Source organism: Ranitomeya imitator, chromosome 1 (assembly GCF_032444005.1).
Source record: "Ranitomeya imitator isolate aRanImi1 chromosome 1, aRanImi1.pri, whole genome shotgun sequence".
NCBI classification, from domain to species: domain Eukaryota; kingdom Metazoa; phylum Chordata; class Amphibia; order Anura; family Dendrobatidae; genus Ranitomeya; species Ranitomeya imitator.
In genome coordinates, this window is record NC_091282.1 from 459,280,959 (window position 1) to 459,300,729 (window position 19,771).

Below are 19,771 nucleotides of genomic sequence, written 5' to 3' on the forward strand. Positions count from 1 at the left end.
ATTTTTTTTTTTATTTGGTTTCTAAATTCTCCCTGAAAAAATTTTAAAAAATCAGTGGGAGATTAATATTGGCCTTTCTGCTTGTGTGCCAGTCTTGACTCCTGGGTGTGCCATCTCTGTCTCTCAAATAGTGGGCCATAGAAAGCCAATTTTTTTTTTTTTTTGGTTTCTAAATTCTCCCTGAAAAAATCATTTTTTTAAATTTTGTTTCTAAATTCTCCCTGTAAAAATAAAAAAAAATCAGTGGGAGATTAATATTGGCCTTTCTGCTTGTGTGCCAGTCTTGACTCCTGGGTGTGCCATCTCTCTCTCTCTCAAATAGTGGGCCATAGAAAGCCTATTTTTTTTAATTTGATTTCTAAAGTCTCCCTGTAAAAAAAAAAAAAATCAGTGGGAGATTAATATTGGCCTTTCTGCTTGTGTGCCATTCCTGACTCCTGGGTGTGCCATCTCTGTCTCTCAAATAGTGGGCCATAGAAAGCCTATTTTTTTTTTATTTGGTTTCTAAATTCTCCCTGAAAAAATAAAAAAAAATCAGTGGGAGATTAATATTGGCCTTTCTGCTTGTGTGCCAGTCTTGACTCCTGGGTGTGCAATCTCTCTCTCTCAAATAGTGGGCCATAGAAAGCCTATTTTTTTTTATTTGGTTTCTAAAGTCTCCCTGAAAAAATCATTTTTTTAATTTGGTTTCTAAAGTCTCCCTGTAAAAATAAAAAAAAATCAGTGGGAGATTAATATTGGCCTTTCTGCTTGTGTGCCATTCCTGACTCCTGGGTGTGTCATCTCTGTCTCTCAAATAGTGGACCATAGAAAGCCTTTTTTTTTTTTATTTGGTTTCTAAATTCTCCCTGAAAAAATAAAAAAAAAATCAGTGGGAGATTAATATTGGCCTTTCTGCTTGTGTGCCAGTCTTGACTACTGGGTGTGCCATCTCTCTCTCTCACATAGTGTGCCATAGAAAGCCTATTTTTTTTTTATTTGTTTTCTAAATTCTCCCTGAAAAAATCATTTTTTTTTATTTGGTTTCTAAATTGTCCCTGAAAAAATCATTTTTTTTAATTTGGTTTCTAAATTCTCCCTGAAAAAAAAAAAAAAAGTGGGAGATCAATATTGACATTTGTGCTTGAGTGACAGTCCTGCGTGTGTGGCATCTCTCTCATTTGGTGCCACGGAAAACAGAGTGTGTAACATCGTGGCTGATTTTCGTTGTGGTCTCACCCACCTGTAAAGGGATATCTAAATCATACTGAAGTTATAGCTCACCGTGTAAGTTGTTTGACAGCAACAAATACCGTTACTTTGGTTACGTTTTTAAAACAATGAGGAAGTCTGGTGGAAGAGGTCGTGGCCGTGGGCGTTCATTGTCAGCTGGTAATGATGGTAATGATAGTGGAGCATCAGGTGGTCGTGGGAAAAAAAATATTGCACCTAAGTCTGGAGCTGTGGAGCCAGGTTCGTCGTCTGGCTACAGAAGGCCTCGAACGCTCCCTTTTCTGGGAGTAGGAAAACCGCTTTTAAAGCCGGAGCAGCAAGAGCAAGTTTTGGCTTACCTTGCTGACTCAGCCTCTAGCTCTTTTGCCTCCTCTTTTGAAACTGGTAAATCTAAAAGCAGCACATCGTTAGTGGATGTTCACGGTCAGGGACAAGTCGCTTCCTTGTCCTCTTCAGCAAAAACAACAACAGAGAAGGATGCAGCAGGCGACACAACGGGTTACTCCATGGAGCTCTTTACACATACCGTCCCTGGCTTAGAAAGTGAAACAGTTAACAGGCCATGCCCATTACAAGTTGAATCTGACATGGAGTGTACTGATGCACAGCCACAGCCAGACTACTATGCTGGTCCTTTGACTCAGACCACAACATTGCCCTCGCAGGGTATTGATCCAGAATCAGACCCTGATGAGACTATGTTGCCCCGTCACGAACGCTCTACCACCGACTTACACGGTGACACAGACGAAGTTGCGCACGAGCTAGAAGAGGAGGTTATAGATGACCCAGTTGTTGACCCCGATTGGCAGCCATTGGGGGAACAGGGTGCAGCAGGCATCAACATCGCAACAGGTTCCATCTGCTGGGCCCGTAGATGGGACAAAACGCGTGGCAAAGCCAAAACCTGTTGGAGGACAGCGTGGCCATCCGGTTAAAGCTCAGTCTGCAATGCCTGAAAAGGGATCCGAGGCTCGAAAGAGTGCAGTCTGGCATTTTTTTAAACAACATCCAATTGATCAGCGCAAAGTCATCTGTCAAAAGTGTTCAACTACCTTAAGCAGAGGTCAGAATCTGAAAAGTCTCAATACAAGTTGCATGCATAGACATTTAACCACCATGCATTTGCAAGCCTGGACTAACTACCAAACGTCCCTTAAGGTTGTAGCACCCTCGGCCAATGAAGCTAGTCAGCAACGCTACATCCCTGCCGTCACTGTAAGGCCACCATTTTCCGCACCACCTGCAGTATCTGAGCAGGTTTCTTTGCCAGGCCAAAGCAGTCAGGGTCAGGGAATCACCAGTTTCGTAGTAGGAAACACTGCATGTAGGGCACCGGTGGAAACAATACCGTCTCCAACCGTCTCTCATTCTGCCATGTCCACCGGCACACCCGCTAGTTCCACGATCTCCAGCTCTCCGGTCCAGCTCACCCTACATGAGACTCTGGTTAGAAAAAGGAAATACTTATCCTCGCATCCGCGTACACAGGGTTTGAACGCCCACATAGCTAGACTAATCTCGTTAGAGATGATGCCCTACCGGTTAGTTGAAAGCGAAGCTTTCAAAGTCCTGATGGACTACGCTGAACCACGCTACGAGCTACGCAGTCGACACTTCTTTTTGAGAAAAGCCATCCCAGCCCTCCACCAGCATGTTAAAGAGCGCATCGTCCATGCGCTCAAGCAATCTGTGAGTACAAAGGTGCACCTGACAACAGATGCATGGACCAGTAGGCATGGCCAGGGACGTTACGTGTCCATCACGGCACACTGGGTGAATGTGGTGGATGCAGGGTCCACAGGGGACATCAATTTCGGGACAGTTCTGCCTAGCCCACGGTCTAGGAAACAGTTGGCTGTAGGTGTTTGCACCCCCTCCTCCTCCTCCTCCTCGTCCTTCTGCAGAAGCGAGAGCTCGTCCACAGACAGCAGTCGGCAAACCACTCCATCCGCAGCTGCCACTGTTGCACACCAGTTGTCCCATTATGGGCCAGCTACTGGCAAGCGTCAGCAGGCTGCATTGGCTATGAAGTGTTTGGGCGACAACAGACACACCGCGGAAGTTCTGTCCGAGTTCTTGCAGACAGAAACACAGTCGTGGCTGGGCACAGTAGATCTTGAGGCAGACAAGGTAGTGAGTGATAACGGAAGGAATTTCATGGCTGCCATCTCCCTTTCCCAACTGAAACACATTCCTTGCCTGGCTCACACCTTAAACCTGGTGGTGCAGTGCTTCCTGAAAAGTTATCTGGGGTTATCCGGCCTGCTCCTCAAAGTGCGCAGACTTTGCTCACATATCCGCCGTTCGCCGTACACTCCAGCCGTATGCAGACCTATCAGCGGTCTTTGAACCTTCCCCAGCATCGCCTAATCATAGACGTTGCAACAAGGTGGAACTCAACACTGCACATGCTTCAGAGACTGTGCGAACAGAGGCGGGCTGTTATGTTTTTGTGGGAGGATACACATACACGGGCAGGCAGTAGGATGGCAGAAAAAGAGTTGTCAGGTGTGCAGTGGTCGAAGATACAAGACATGTGCAAGTCCTTCAGTGTTTTGAGGAATGCACACGGCTGGTTAGTGCAGACAACGCCATAATAAGCATGAGCATCCCCCTAATGCGTCTGCTGATGCAAAGTTTGACGCACATAAAGGAGCAGGCATCTGCAGCCGAGGAAGAGGAAAGCCTTGATGACAGTCAGCCATTGTCTGGTCAGGGCAGTGTACAGAACGAGGTAGCGGGCGAACAGGAGGAGGAGGACGAGGAGGATGATGGGGATGAGTATTTTGTTAATGAGGAAGCTTCTCCGGGGCCACTGGAAATTGGTGGCGTGTCAAGGCCAGGTTCTGGGTTTTTGAGGGACACAAGTGACGTAGATTTGCCTGAAACTGCCCCTCAACCAAGCACAACCGCAGATTTAACAACTGGAACTTTGGCACACATGGTGGATTATGCCTTACGTATCCTCAAAAGGGACACACGCATTACGAAAATGATGAACGATGACGATTACTGGTTGGCCTGCCTCCTTGATCCTCGCTATAAAGGCAAATTGCAAAATATTATGCCACATGAGAACTTGGAACTAATATTAGCAACCAAACAATCAACTCTTGTTGACCGTTTGCTTCAGACATTCCCAGCACACAGCGCCCGTGATCGTTCTCACACGAGCTCCAGGGGCCAGCAGACCAGAGGTGTTAGAGGTGCAGAAATCAGAAGTGGCGTTGGACAGAGGGGTTTTCTGACCAGGTTGTGGAGTGATTTTGCTATGACCGCAGACAGGACAGGTACTGCTGCATCAATTCAAAGTGACAGGAGACAACATTTGTCCAGTGTCACGATTCCCCTGACCGCTGTCACCAATGGGTCAGGATTCACACCGTGACCGTCACCCCTACGTCACGGATTGAGGTGACTTTAGGCCAACAGATGGCTATCACATGTGCAGGGGGCTTATCTTAGTTATCCCTCCACTGCTAACAATGTGATGAAAAAACCACGCACAAGGCTATTGACCTCTTAGTTTACAGCAGGGGCTTATTCTAGGTATCCCACTGCTTTGTATATACCACAAACTGCAGGGATTTATGTATATCCCGCTTACAGTTCCACTTAACACTTGCAGCTCTCTGGTGCCCCCTTACTCTCAGGTCAGATTAGGTACTGCACCCTGGGTAATTAGTCGCCAGAAAGGCTGCCTGCTATGTACTGGCTATTGGGCACGCTGCAGCGACGCGATAACTACTCCCACTCAGGCAGGAACAATAAGTATTAAAGCCGCAGCCGCTACCACATAACCCAAAAGTCTGCACACTTCTCGCTGCCACCAGCTTCGATTAAACGGGTCCGAAGCTAACCCAACACAACAGTAACAGTAGCGTATTTCCCTTCAGAAGACAGGGTAAGTTTAGAGCATGGAGAACTGAACTAATATTAAATATTATATTCCATAAGAATTAGGCAGTGCTTTATGAAAAATATTTTATAACGAAGTTACAAATGAGACAATTGCAAATATGTACATGGGTAATTATAACATAAAGGGAATAAAAGAGAAAATATAACACTCACATGTTAAAAGCATTGCAGGCAATCAGGCTAGGGCAGTTTCCATATATCCCAGTCCATGGGATGCTGCTGGCTTCAGGAGAAGACAAGAAGTCAGGAAGAAATCTAGCAGAGACACAGCTGGGGATGTGTGCAGCCAGTTATACTTTCAAGGCTGTGACATCACAGAAAGGCTGGCTTATCCAGACCCTCCTCTCTCTACATTCTGCCTAAACTTTAAACTATTCTCTCTGATTTCTATAACTTCACTACAAAACATGTCAGAGTCAGACCAAACCTATCATTCATCTCGGATTAACGTGAGCATTCTAATGAGATCAAATATGTCCTATCTGGGATACATATTTACAGAGAAAACCCTACTTCTTTACCAGACGGAGTTAGAAGCCCGAGTTTAACGGGATGGGTACCTACACCGAGTGGGAATACGAATATATATTTTCGTGTTCTTACCGTAAACATGGTGCATAATATCGTACCAAAACCAAACAAAGGATCTTTCATGAATTTTGGAGCCACTTTACCAGTTCTGACTAGTGAAGGTGGGAGGGGTGAGGGACTTTCCTCGGAGCCTGGAATTTACGACCCCACAGCAATAAAACCCCCTTCTAGCATACTGTCCGTAGCCCAGAGAGAAACAAGTAGAGTCAGCTAGTGAAGGGGGGGGTTTAGCCCACCTCATGAGCTGACGAGCAACTAAACTTATATGATATTTCATACCATATCGTGACACCTCCCCCTTTTGGTGTGCGCTAGGGAGGCAGTACCCCACGGTATGCCTCCATGGGCACCTCAGTAGGTTCACCCTGGCGGGAGAGTCCATCTGCATTCCCATGCTCTTTGCCAGTTTTATGTTCAATGGTGAAGTCAAACTGCTGAAGGGCAAGGCTCCAGCGTAGCAACCTGCCGTTGGTTCCACACATGGCGTTTAGCCAGCGCAGAGGGTTGTGGTCGGTCACCACAGTGAAGGTGTGACCATACAAGTAGGGCTGCAAGTGCTGCAGGGCCCAGACTATGGCCAGGCACTCCTTCTCGATGGTGGAGTAGGCCACTTCCCTCGGCAAAAGTTTCCGGCTCAGGTATAACACGGGGTGCTCTTGGTCCTCCGAGTCAACCTGGCTGAGTACAGCACCAAGGCCAAACTCGCTGGCGTCGGTCTGCACCAAGAACGGTCGACTGCTGTCGACTGCTTTCAACACAGGGGCGTTGCACAGTGCAGTTTTCAACGCCTGGAAGGCCCCCTCACAGCCATCTGTCCAGTTGACAATGTGAGGTAGCTTCTTCCTGGTGAGGTCTGTCAAAGGTTTTGCCAGGCTACTATAGTGCTTTACGAAGCGCCTATAGTACCCTGCAGTGCCCAAGAAGGACATCGCCTGTTTCTTGGTCACGGGAGTGGGCCAGTTCACGATCACTCCCACTTTGTCAGGCTCTGGCTTCAGGGTGTTCCCGCCTACCCGGTGTCCCAGGTAGTGAACCTCCCTCATGCCCATCTGGCACTTTCCCGGCTTGATAGTCAGTCCTGCTTGGTGGATTCGCCTGAGCACCTCCTCGAGATGCTGCAGGTGTTCCTCCCATGAGAGACTGAAGATGGCAATGTCATCCAAGTACGCCACGGCGTACTTCTCCAGTCCCTGAAGCAGGAGGTTGACCATCCGCTGGAAAGTGGCAGGGGCATTCTTCATGCCGAAGGGCATGACCGTGGACTCGTACAGTCCAAAGGGTGTGATAAAGGCGGACTTTTCCTGCGCCTCGGGGCTCAGGGGAATCTGCCAGTATCCTCGACTCAGATCCATTACTGTTAGGTAATTTGCGCCAGCTAACTTCTCAAGCAGCTCCTCGATGCGCGGCATTGGGTGCGCATCCGAGGCTGTGATGGCGTTGAGCCCCCTGTAGTCCACGCAGAACCGTGTGGTCCGGTCCTTCTTTGGCACGAGAACTACAGGCGATGCCCACGCGCTCTTTGACCTTCGAATCACCCCCAGCTGTAACATCTCATCGATCTCTTGGCGCATAGTCTGCTGCACCTGGTCAGAGATTCGATAGGGTGTTCGCCGTAGTGGGGCGTGATTTCCGGTGTCCACCTCGTGGACGGCTAACTCAGTCCTCCCAGGTCGGTTGGAGAATACGACCCGGAAGGGTTCCAGTGTGGTTTGCAACTGCACCCGCTGGGGTTCAGTTAACGAGGCGCTTACCTCCACATCCTCGATGGACCCATTGGCCTTGGCTTGGGCCAGCAAGTCCAGGAGGGTGTCTTCCTCCCCGTCTTCGGGTAAGCTGCAGACCGGTAGGACGAAAGGTTCACGTTCGTGATGAGCCTTCATCATGTTGACGTGAAAGGCCTTTCGCCTACCCCGAGCGTGGTCAAGCGTGACCACGTACGTGACCGGGTTGAGCTGTTGGTGGACGACGTACGGGCCCTCCCAGGCTGCCTGAAGCTTATCCGTTGGTACGGGGACCAGCACCCACACCTTTTGACCCACGTGGTAGGTCCGCTCCCGGGCGTTCTGGTCGTACCTGTGCTTCTGGTCAGCCTGAGCCTGCGTCATGTTGTCATGCACCAACTGCGTCAAGGTCTGCATCTTGTCACGGAAGAGCATGACATACTCCACTATGGACACTTCAGAAGGGTTCGGCTCCTCTTCCCAGGATTCTCTTACCAACCCAAGGGGTCCCCGGACTTGCCTGCCGTACAGGAGCTCGAAGGGGGAGAACCCCGTCGAGGCCTGCGGAACCTCTCGGTAAGCGAACAGCAGGTGTGGGAGGTACCGCTTCCAGTCGCGCCCTTGAGTCTCAACCAGCATGCGTAGCATCTGTTTGAGGGTACCATTGAAGCGTTCACACAAGCCATTGGTCTGTGGGTGATACGCACTCGATACCAGGTGCTTCACCTGCATTTTCTTACAGAGAGCCTCCATTAGGCGAGACATAAATTGGGTCCCTTGATCAGTAAGCATTTCCCTGGAAAATCCTACACGTGAAAAGATGGCCAACAGGGCATCCGCCACCTTATCTGCCCTAGTTGAGGACAGAGCTACTGCCTCTGGGTACCGGGTAGCGTAGTCTACCACAGTAAGGATGTATTGCTTTCCAGAGCTGCTGGGGACGGCCAGCGGGCCCACAATGTCCACCACGATCCTCTGGAAAGGCTCCTCTATCACTGGCAAAGGGATCAGGGGAGCCTTAAGAGCAGGCCCCGCTTTCCCCACTCTTTGACAAGTGATACAGGAGCGGCAGTAGTTTGACACATCTGTCCCCATCTTAGGCCAATAGAAGTGTTGAGACAGCCGGGCCTTAGTTTTGCTGATCCCCAAGTGTCCAGCTAGCGGGATCTCATGGGCAATCCGCAACAACTCACCCCGGAATTGCTGGGGGACGACCAACTGTCTTTCCCTCAACCACTCCTTTTGTGATTCTCCGGGTACTGTCTCCCGGTATAACCTTCCTTGTTCCCAGAACACCTTCTCCTTATCAGTGTCGGAGAAGGGCGTCCCGGCAAGTTGTCTCAAACTCTCTAGGCTCGCATCTGTGTGCAGAGCGGCCTGAAACTCCTGGCTAGGGGAAGCCAGAAGCGATGTCAGGGTCCCTTCCCCACGGGAACCCTCTTGGACCTGCTCTGGGTCCACCTCTGGTTCAGTCACAGTGATGACTGAGGAGGGTCCGGAAGGCAGACAGTTATCTGCGTTCCGGGCACTCTGACTGCGGGTGACAGCAGCTACGTAGGCTGTCTCCCCGGGGATTTCTACAGTCCCATCAGACGGCGCTGTTATGGGCTCTACCTCCCCATCCACCCCCAACACTTCAGGGGCAGTGCTACTTATGGGCCAGTTACCTTCCTCGGTGGCACTGGTCACTGTCATGGCATCACCTTCCTCACGGTTCCCATGCATCTCCCCATTTCCTGTAGCACCGACACTTGCCCCTGTTAGGGGTTCCTCAGCCGTCTCACTCCGCAGAGCGACGTGGCTGGGCACGCCTGTACCTATGGACACATTAACCTTCACAGAAAAATCATTATCAGGTTCAGCTGGCACAGGTACAACATTTTCACCATCAATCCTAGGAAAAAAATGGTTAATAGATGCATCATTACAAGATAAAGCATGGTCAGGTAACACATGCGATTTCCCATCATCATCATCATCAGGGTTAACTTTACCCGCATTAGTAGATTGGGGAGGGGTGTCAGGGACGTAGTATGCAAACATCCTCCCCAAATCAGTCCCCAACAAAACATCAGTGGGCAAATTATCAGACAGCCCCACTTCCTTCACCCCGCTCCCAGCACCCCAATCAATAAAAACCCGGGCCATCGGTAAGGGACAGCTGATGCCCCCAATCCCAGTGACAGTTAGGGTTTTCCCCGGAATGATTTCTTCAGGGGCCGCCAGTTCGGGTCGGATGAGGGTTCGTTCAGCCCCGGTGTCCTTGAGGCCTGTAGCAACATGGCCTCCCACAGTAACGGGCTGTACGTTGTCACACACCCTCCCAACCACACCACCCACCAAAAGAACTGCTGCATTAGGCCCTGGGGCCTTGGCTGGGGTGTTCTTCTGCTTGGTTGGGCAGGAGGGACTGATATGACCAGTCTGATGGCAGGTGAAACACGTGCGAGGTTCGGTGGTAGGTCTGGTGTTGTTGGCCACAGGGACCGGACCTCTGGTGTGTTGGCTGGCAGGGGTACTGGCGTTGGTTGCAGGCTCACCCCCTCTCCAGCTGGTGGTGACTGGCTTCCGCACTTCCGATCTACGGTTGGCCTCATAGGCATCGGCAATCTGTGCTGCTTTCGTCACGTCTTTGGGTTCTCTGTCCATCACGAACTGTCGCACCTCAGCTGGGCAAAGATGAAAGAACTGGTCTTTGATCATCAGGTCTCGCAGCTGTGCAAAGGTGGTCACTGACAGTCCTTGGGTCCACTGGTCAAAGTGGGTCCCCAGTCCATGCACCACATCACTGTAACTGTCGTGTGGGCCACGTTGGAGGGTCCGGAACTTTCTACGGTACACCTCGGGTGTAAGCTGGTACTTGGCTATCAGAGCCTGCTTGATGGCCTCATAGTCACCATCTTGTTCTTGAGGGAGGGCAGCAAATGCCTCCAGAGCTTTGCCTCTCAGCCCTGGTGTCAGGTATCATGCCCATTCATCTGTAGGCAGCTGGTACTGTCTGCAGGCTTTCTCAAAGGCCCGCAGAAAAGTGTCCAAGTCCCCGTCCTTCTCCATAACCGGAAAGTGATCGGGCCGGGGCTTAGGTATCTGAGCGCTGCTGGGCTCATGTCTCTTGGCGGTGGAGGGCATCCCCCCCTGCCGGAGCATCTCCAGTTCATGTTCTCGCTGGGCTTGGCGCTCGGCTCTCTCAGCCTCCCGCTCGGCTCGCTGGGCCTGGGCCTCTCGCTCGGCTCGGGCCTCTCTCTCGGCTTGCTGGGCCTCCTGCCGGTATTGCTGGATCAGCTGCAGCCATCTCTCTAGGTCATCTGCGGAGCATTGTTGCAGAGCCAGCTGCAGGAGGAGGTCTGCGCCCCCCTGGTTGCCAGTAGGGCCCGTATTCAGTGGTTGGACCTCTGCTGCAGCACCATGTTCGCTTGTGCTGGCCTCTGCAGCCTCTGGGCTCTGTGGCCTGGCTTGGTCGGCTTCCCATTGCACCAGGTCAGCGACCATTTGAGCCTTGGACTTGTCCTGGGGGTTCAGGCCATGGCACGTGCATATCCCAGCAAGAAAGTCCTTCTTCTGCTGGTTGTACCAGGCTTCCCCTTTCGCAGCCATGGTTGCCAAATAAAAGATAGGATAGAAAAACGAAGAGAAAGGGAAGGGATAATTACCAGTACGCAATTGTCTCACAACTAAAAAGCACTGAGTTCGTTCTCCAAACTTATTTGCGCAGAGTCCTCGCAAGAACTTTCTGCAAGTTTTTAGTGAGAGGAATGATTACTCAAACCAAATCACTAATGCTCTAAGATATCCCACCGCCTTGCCACCAATTGTCACGATTCCCCTGACCGCTGTCACCAATGGGTCAGGATTCACACCGTGACCGTCACTCCTACGTCACGGATTGAGGTGACTTTAGGCCAACAGACGGCTATCACATGTGCAGGGGGCTTATCTTAGTTATCCCTCCACTGCTAACAATGTGATGAAAAAACCACGCACAAGGCTATTGACCTCTTAGTTTACAGCAGGGGCTTATTCTAGGTATCCCACTGCTTTCTATATACCACAAACTGCAGGGATTTATGTATATCCCGCTTACAGTTCCACTTAACACTTGCAGCTCTCTGGCGCCCCCTTACTCTCAGGTCAGATTAGGTACTGCACCCTGGGTAATTAGTCGCCAGAAAGGCTGCCTGCTATGTACTGGCTATTGGGCACGCTGCAGCGACGCGATAACTACTCCCACTCAGGCAGGAACAATAATTATTAACCCCTTCCCGACCTTTGACGCCACGTAGGCGTCATGAAAGTCGGTGCCAATCCGACCCATGACGCCTATGCGGCGTCATGGAAAGATCGCGTCCCTGCAGAGCGGGTGAAAGGGTTAACTCCCATTTCACCCGATCTGCAGGGACAGGGGGAGTGGTAGTTTAGCCCAGGGGGGGTGGCTTCACCCCCTCGTGGCTACGATCGCTCTGATTGGCTGTTGAAAGTGAAACTGCCAATCAGAGCGATTTGTAATATTTCACCCATTATAACGGGTGAAATATTACAATCCAGCCATGGCCGATGCTGCAATATCATCGGCCATGGCTGGAAATACTAGTGTGCCCCCACCCCACCCCTCCGATCGCCCCCCCACCCCCCCGATCTGGCCGGTACACTGCTCCGGCTCCCCTCCGTCCAGTGCTCCGCTCCCCCCCGTGCTCGTGTCCGCTCCCCCCGTGCTCCAATCACCCCCCCGTGCTCCAATCACCCCCCCTGCACTCCGATCCACCCCCCGTGCTCCGTTCCACCCCCCCGTGCTCCATTCCAGCCCCCCCGTGCTCCGTTCCACGCCCCCCGCGCTCCGTTCCACCCCTCCCGCGCTCCGATTCCCCCCCCCGTGCTCCAATCCCCCCCCCCGTGGTCCCCCCCCACCCTATCATACTTACCGATCCAGCCGTGGTCCCGTCCGTCTTCTCCCGGGCGCCGCCATCTTCCAAAATGGCGGGCGCATGCGCAGTGCGCCCGCCGAATCTGCCGGCCGGCAGATTCGTTCCAAAGTGCATTTTGATCACTGAGATATAATCTATCTCAGTGATCAAAATAAAAAAAATAATAAATGACCCCCCCCCTTTGTCACCCCCATAGGTAGGGACAATAAAAAAATAAAGAATTTTTTTTTTTTCCACTAATGTTAGAATAGGGTTAGGGTTAGGGGTAGGGTTAGGGTTAGGGGTAGGGTTAGGGGTAGGGTTAGGGCTAGGGTTAGGGCTAGGGGTAGGGTTAGGGTTAGGGGTAGGGCTAGGGTTAGGGGTAGGGTTAGGGCTAGGGTTAGGGTTAGGGTTAGGGTTAGGAATGTGCACACGTATTCTGGTCCTCTGCGGATTTTTCCGCTGCGGATTTGATAAATCCGCAGTGCTAAACCGCTGCGGATTTATGGCGGATTTACCGTGTTTTTTTCTGCGCATTTCACTGCGGTTTTACAATTGCGATTTTCTATTGGAGCAGTTGTAAAACCGCTGCGGAATCCGCACAAAGAAGTGACATGCTGCGGAATGTAAACCGCTGCGTTTCCGTGCAGTTTTTCCGCAGCATGTGTACAGCGATTTTTGTTTCCCATAGGTTTACATTGAACTGTACACTCATGGGAAACTGCTGCGGATCCGCAGCGTTTTCCGCAGCGTGTGCACATACCTTTAGAATTAGGCCATGTGCACACGGTGCGGATTTGGCTGCGGATTCGCTGCAGTGTTCCATCAGGTTTACAGTACCATGTAAACATATGAAAAACCAAATCCGCTGTGCCCATGGTGCGGAAAATACCGCGCGGGAACGCTGCGTTGTATTTTCCGCAGCATGTCAATTCTTTGTGCGGATTCCGCAGCGTTTTACACCTGTTCCTCAATAGGAATCCGCAGGTGAAATCCGCACAAAAAACACTGGAAATCCGCGGAAAATCCGCAGGTAAAACACAGTGCCTTTTACCCGCGGATTTTTCAAAAATGGTGCGGAAATATCTCACACGAATCCGCAACGTGGGCACATAGCCTTAGGGTTAGGGTTGGAATTAGGGTTGTGGTTAGGGTTAGGGGTGTGTTGGGGTTAGGGTTGTGATTAGGATTATGGCTACAGTTGGGATTAGGGTTAGGGGTGTGTTGGGGTTAGTGTTGGAGTTAGAATTGAGGGGTTTCCACTGTTTAGGCACATCAGGGGTCTCCAAACGCAACATGGCGCCACCATTGATTCCAGCCAATCTCGTATTCAAAAAGTCAAATGGTGCTCCCTCACTTCCGAGCCCTGACGTGTGCCCAAAGAGTGGTTTACCCCCACATATGGGGTACCAGCATACTCAGGACAAACTGCGCAACAATTACTGGGGTCCAATTTCTCCTGTTACCCTTGTGAATCTAAAAAAATGCTTGCTAAAACATAATTTTTGAGGAAAGAAAAATGATTTTTTATTTTCACGGCTCTGCGTTGTAAACGTCTGTGAAGCACTTGGGGGTTCAAAGTGCTCACCACATATCTAGATAAGTTCCTTGGGGGGTCTAGTTTCTAAAATGGGGTCACTTGTGGGGGGTTTCTACTGTTTAGGCACACCAGGGGCTCTGCAAACGCAACGTGACACCCGCAGACCATTCCATCAAAGTCTGCATTTCAAAAGTCACTACTTCCCTTCTGAACCCTGACGTGTGCCCAAACAGTGGTTTACCCCCACATATGGGGTATCAGCGTACTCAGGAGAAACTGGACAACAACTTTTGGGGTCCAATTTCTCCTGTAACCCTTGGGAAAATAAAAAATTCTGGGCTAAATAATTATTTTTGAGGAAAGAAAACGTATTTATTATTTTCACGGCTCTGCATTATAAACTTCTATGAAGCACTTGGGGGTTCAAAGTGCTCACCACACATCTAGATAAGTTCCTTTCAGGGTCTAGTTTCCAAAATGAGGTCACTTGTGGGGGGTTTCTACTGTTTAGGCACATCAGGGGCTCTGCAAACGCAACGTGACGCCCGCAGAGCATTCCATCAAAGTCTGCATTTCAAAACGTCACTACTTCAATTCCAAGCCCCGGCATGTGCCCAAACAGTAGTTTACCCCCACATATGGGGTATCACCGTACTCAGGAGAAACTGGACAACAAATATTGGGGTCAAATTTCTCCTGTTACCCTTGGGAAAATTAAAAAATTCTGGGCTAAATAATTATTTTTGAGGAAAGAAAACGTATTTATTATTTTCACGGCTCTGCATTATAAACTTCTATGAAGCACTTGGGGGTTCAAAGTGCTCACCACACATCTAGATAAGTTCCTTTGGGGGTCTAGTTTCCAAAATGGGGTCACTTGTGGGGGGTTTCTACTGTTAAGCCACATCAGGGGCTCTGCAAACGCAACGTGACACCCACAGAGCATTCCATCAAAGTCTGCATTTCAAAACGTCACTACTTCACTTCCGAGCCCCGGCATGTGCCCAAACAGTGATTTACCCCCACATATGGGGTATCAGCGTACTCAGGAGAAATTGGACAACAACTTTTGGGGTCAAATTTCTCCTGTTACCCTTGGGAAAATAAAAAATTGCAGGCTAAAAGATCATTTTTGAGAAAATAATTTTTTTTTTTATTTTCATGGCTCTGCGTTATAAACTTCTGTGAAGCACTTGGGGGTTCAAAGTCCTCACCACACATCTAGATTAGTTCCTTTGGGGGTCTAGTTTCTAAAATGGTGTCATTTCTGGGGGATCTCCAATGTTTAGGCACACAGGGGCTCTCCAAACGTGACATGGTGTCCGCTAATGATTGGAGCTAATTTTCCATTTAAAAAGCCAAATGGCGTGCCATCCCTTCCGAGCCCTGCCGTGCGCCCAAACAGTGGTTTACCCCCACATATGGGGTATCAGTGTACTCAGGACAAACTGGACAACAATATTTGGGGTCCAATTTCTCCTATTATCCTTGGCAAAATAGGAAATTCCAGGCTAAAAAATCATTTTTGAGGAAAGAAAAATTATTTTTTATTTTCATGGCTCTGCGTTATAAACTTCTGTGAAGCACCTGGGGGTTTAAAGTGCTCAATATGCATCTAGATAAGTTCCCTGGGGGGTCTAGTTTCCAAAATGGGGTCACTTGTGCGGGAGCTCCAATGTTTAGGCACACAGGGGCTCTCCAAACGCGACATGGTGTCCGCTAACAATTGGAGCTAATTTTCCATTCAAAAAGTCAAATGGCGCTCTTCCGAGCCCTGCCGAGTGCCCAAACAGTGGTTTACCCCCACATATGAGGTATCGGCGTACTCGGGAGAAATTGCCCAACAAATTTTATGATCCATTTTATCCTACTGCCCATGTGAAAATGAAAAAATTGAGGCGAAAAGAATTTTTTTGTGAAAAAAAATTACTTTTTCATTTTTACAGATCAATTTGTGAAGCACCTGAGGGTTTAAAGTGCTCACTAGGCATCTAAATTAGTTCCTTGGGGGGTCTAGTTTCCAAAATGGGGTCACTTGTGGGGGAGCGCCAATGTTTAGGCACACAGGAGCTATCCAAACGCGACATGGTGTCCGCTAACGATGGAAATAATTTTTCATTCAAAAAGTCAAATGGCGCTCCTTCCCTTCCGAGCCTTACCATGTGCCCAAACAGTGGTTTACCTCCACATGTGAGGTATTGGTGTACTCAGGAGAAATTGCCCAACACATTTTAGGATCCATTTTATCCTGTTGCCCATGTGAAAATGAAAAAATTGAGGCTAAAAGAATTTTTTTGTGAAAAAAAAGTACTTTTTCATTTTTACGGATCAATTTGTGAAGCACCTGGGGGTTCAAAGTGCTCACTATGCATCTAGATAAGTTCCTTGGGGCGTCTAGTTTCCAAAATGGGGTCACTTGTGGGGGAGCTCCAATTTTTAGGCACACGGGGGCTCTCCAAACGTGACATGGTGTCCGCTAAAGAGTGGAGCCAATTTTTGATTCAAAAAGTCAAATGGCGCTCCTTCCCTTCCAAGCCCTGCCGTGCGCCAAAACAGTGGTTTACCCCCACATATGAGGTATCAGCGTACTCAGGACAAATTGGACAACAACTTTCGTGGTTCAGTTTCTCCTTTTACCATTGGGAAAATAAAAAAATTGTTGCTAAAAGATAATTTTTGTGACTAAAAAGTTAAATGTTCATTTTTTCCTTCCATGTTGCTTCTGCTGCTGTGAAGCACCTGAAGGGTTAATAAACTTCTTGAATGTGGTTTTGAGTACCTTGAGGGGTGCAGTTTTTAGAATGGTGTCACTTTTGGGTATTTTCAGCCAAATAGACCCCTCAAACTGACTTCAAATGTGAGGTGGTCCCTAAAAAAAATGGTTTTGTAAATTTCGTTGTAAAAATGACAAATCGCTGGTCGAATTTTAACCCTTATAACTTCCTAACAAAAAAAAATTTTGTTTCCAAAATTGTGCTGATGTAAAGTAAACATGTGGGAAATGTTATTTATTAACTATTTTGTGTCACATATCTCTCTGGTTTAACAGAATAAAAATTCAAAATGTGAAAATTGCGAAATTTTCAAAATTTTCGCCAAATTTCCGTGTTTATCACAAATAAATGCAGAATTTATTGACCTAAATTTACCACTAACATGAAGCCCAATATGTCACGAAAAAACAATCTCAGAACCGCTAGGATCCGTTGAAGCGTTCCTGAGTTATTACCTCATAAAGGGACACTGGTCAGAATTGCAAAAAACGGCAAGGTCTTTAAGGTCAAAATAGGCTGGGTCTTGAAGGGGTTAAAGCCGCAGCCGCTACCACATAACCCAAAAGTCTGCACACTTCTCGCTGCCACCAGCTTCGATTAAACGGGTCCGAAGCTAACCCAACACAACAGTAACAGTAGCGTATTTCCCTTCAGAAGACAGGGTAAGTTTAGAGCATGGAGAACTGAACTAATATTAAATATTATATTCCATAAGAATTAGGCAGTGCTTTATGAAAAATATTTTATAACGAAGTTACAAATGAGACAAATATGTACATGGGTAATTATAACATAAAGGGAATAAAAGAGAAAATATAACACTCACATGTTAAAAGCATTGCAGGCAATCAGGCTAGGGCAGTTTCCATATATCCCAGTCCATGGGATGCTGCTGGCTTCAGGAGAAGACAAGAAGTCAGGAAGAAATCTAGCAGAGACACAGCTGGGGATGTGTGCAGCCAGTTATACTTTCAAGGCTGTGACATCACAGAAAGGCTGGCTTATCCAGACCCTCCTCTCTCTACATTCTGCCTAAACTTTAAACTATTCTCTCTGATTTCTATAACTTCACTACAAAACATGTCAGAGTCAGACCAAACCTATCATTCATCTCGGATTAACGTGAGCATTCTAATGAGATCAAATATGTCCTATCTGGGATACATATTTACAGAGAAAACCCTACTTCTTTACCAGACGGAGTTAGAAGCCCGAGTTTAACGGGATGGGTACCTACACCGAGTGGGAATACGAATATATATTTTCGTGTTCTTACCGTAAACATGGTGCATAATATCGTACCAAAACCAAACAAAGGATCTTTCATGAATTTTGGAGCCACTTTACCAGTTCTGACTAGTGAAGGTGGGAGGGGTGAGGGACTTTCCTCGGAGCCTGGAATTTACGACCCCACAGCAATAAAACCCCCTTCTAGCATACTGTCCGTAGCCCAGAGAGAAACAAGTAGAGTCAGCTAGTGAAGGGGGGTTTAGCCCACCTCATGAGCTGACGAGCAACTAAACTTATATGATATTTCATACCATATCGTGACATCCAGTATGGTTACTAACTATTTTTCATCCCTTATTGATGTTCTACCTCAACCGTCATTCCCATTTGATTACTGGGCATCCAAATTAGACACCTGGCCAGAATTGGCAGAATATGCATTGCAGGAGCTTGCTTGCCCGGCAGATAGTGTCCTATCAGAAAGAGTATTCAGTGCTGCAGGTTCAATATTAACCGAAAAAAGGACTCGTCTGGCTACCCAAAATGTTGATGATCTAACCTTCATTAAAATGAACCACAACTGGATTTCGAATTCTTTTGCCCCACCTTGCCCGGCCGACACCTAGCTTTCCTATGAAAAGGTATTGCCTGTGGACTACTCTGAATGACTTTACCAATCTCTTAATTTGTAGCAGCTGATTGTCCAGCATACGACATGTTTACACCTCCCTAAATGGCCAAACTCCCCACACGGGGCCGTGGTATCGCCACTTGGCGCAAGCACCCGTAAGAGTGCTGTTTGTCTGAAGAGGTGGGTGTGCCCGCTTTTGGTCGACGGCACTGCCACTGGGTCCCTCATAGTACAATAAAGTGTCTCTGGCAGTGGTGGTGCGCACCCAACTGTTGTGAATTCTGTTGTCAAGCTCCGTCCTGTGGTCATGAATGGTACTTTGGCTGGTTCTGTCCATGGGCTTCCTCTGGTGGGTGTGAGTGGGGCTGCGGCTTCTGAGGTTCCTTCCACAGGTGACGAGGTTGATTCATTAGCTGGTTGCTCTATTTAACTCCACCTAGATCATTGCTCCATGCCACCTGTCAATGTTCCAGTATTGGTCTAGTTCACTCCTGGATCGTTCTTGTGACCTGTCTTCCCAGCAGAAGCTAAGTTCCTGCTTGTTTTTCTTTAGTTTGCTATTTTTCTGTCCAGCTTGCTATTTTGATTGTTGTCTTGCTTGCTGGAAGCTCTGGGACGCAGAGGGAGCGCCTCCGCACCGTGAGTCGGTGCGGAGGGTCTTTTTGCGCCCTCTGCGTGGTCTTTTTGTAGGTTTTTGTGCTGACCGCAAAGCTACCTTTCCTATCCTCTGTCTGTTCAGTAAGTCGGGCCTCACTTTGCTAAATCTATTTCATCTCTGTGTTTGTAATTTTCATCTTTACTCACAGTCATTATATGTGGGGGGCTGACTTTTCCTTTGGGGAATTTCTCTGAGGCAAGGTAGGCTTTATTTTTCAAAATTTAGGGCTAGCTAGTTCCTTAAGCTGTGTCGAGTTGCATAGGGAGCGTTAGGAGCAATCCACGGCTATTTCTAGTGTGTGTGATAGGATTAGGGATTGCGGTCAGCAGATTTCTCACGTCTCAGAGCTCGTCCTATATTATCAGTAACTATCAGGTCATTCCGTGTGCTCTTAACCACCAGGTTCATTATTGTCCTGACCACCAGGTCATAACACCCAATGTCAGACACACTGTTGTAACATGAGGGGCCCTGGGCCTGTACCGCCGGCCACAAGAGAGTTCCCCCACCCCCAGCTCAAACATTGCTCTACCACTTGCACAATTATCTCTCACAGTTCCACCAATGTTTAGTCTATGCGCTGACATCCATA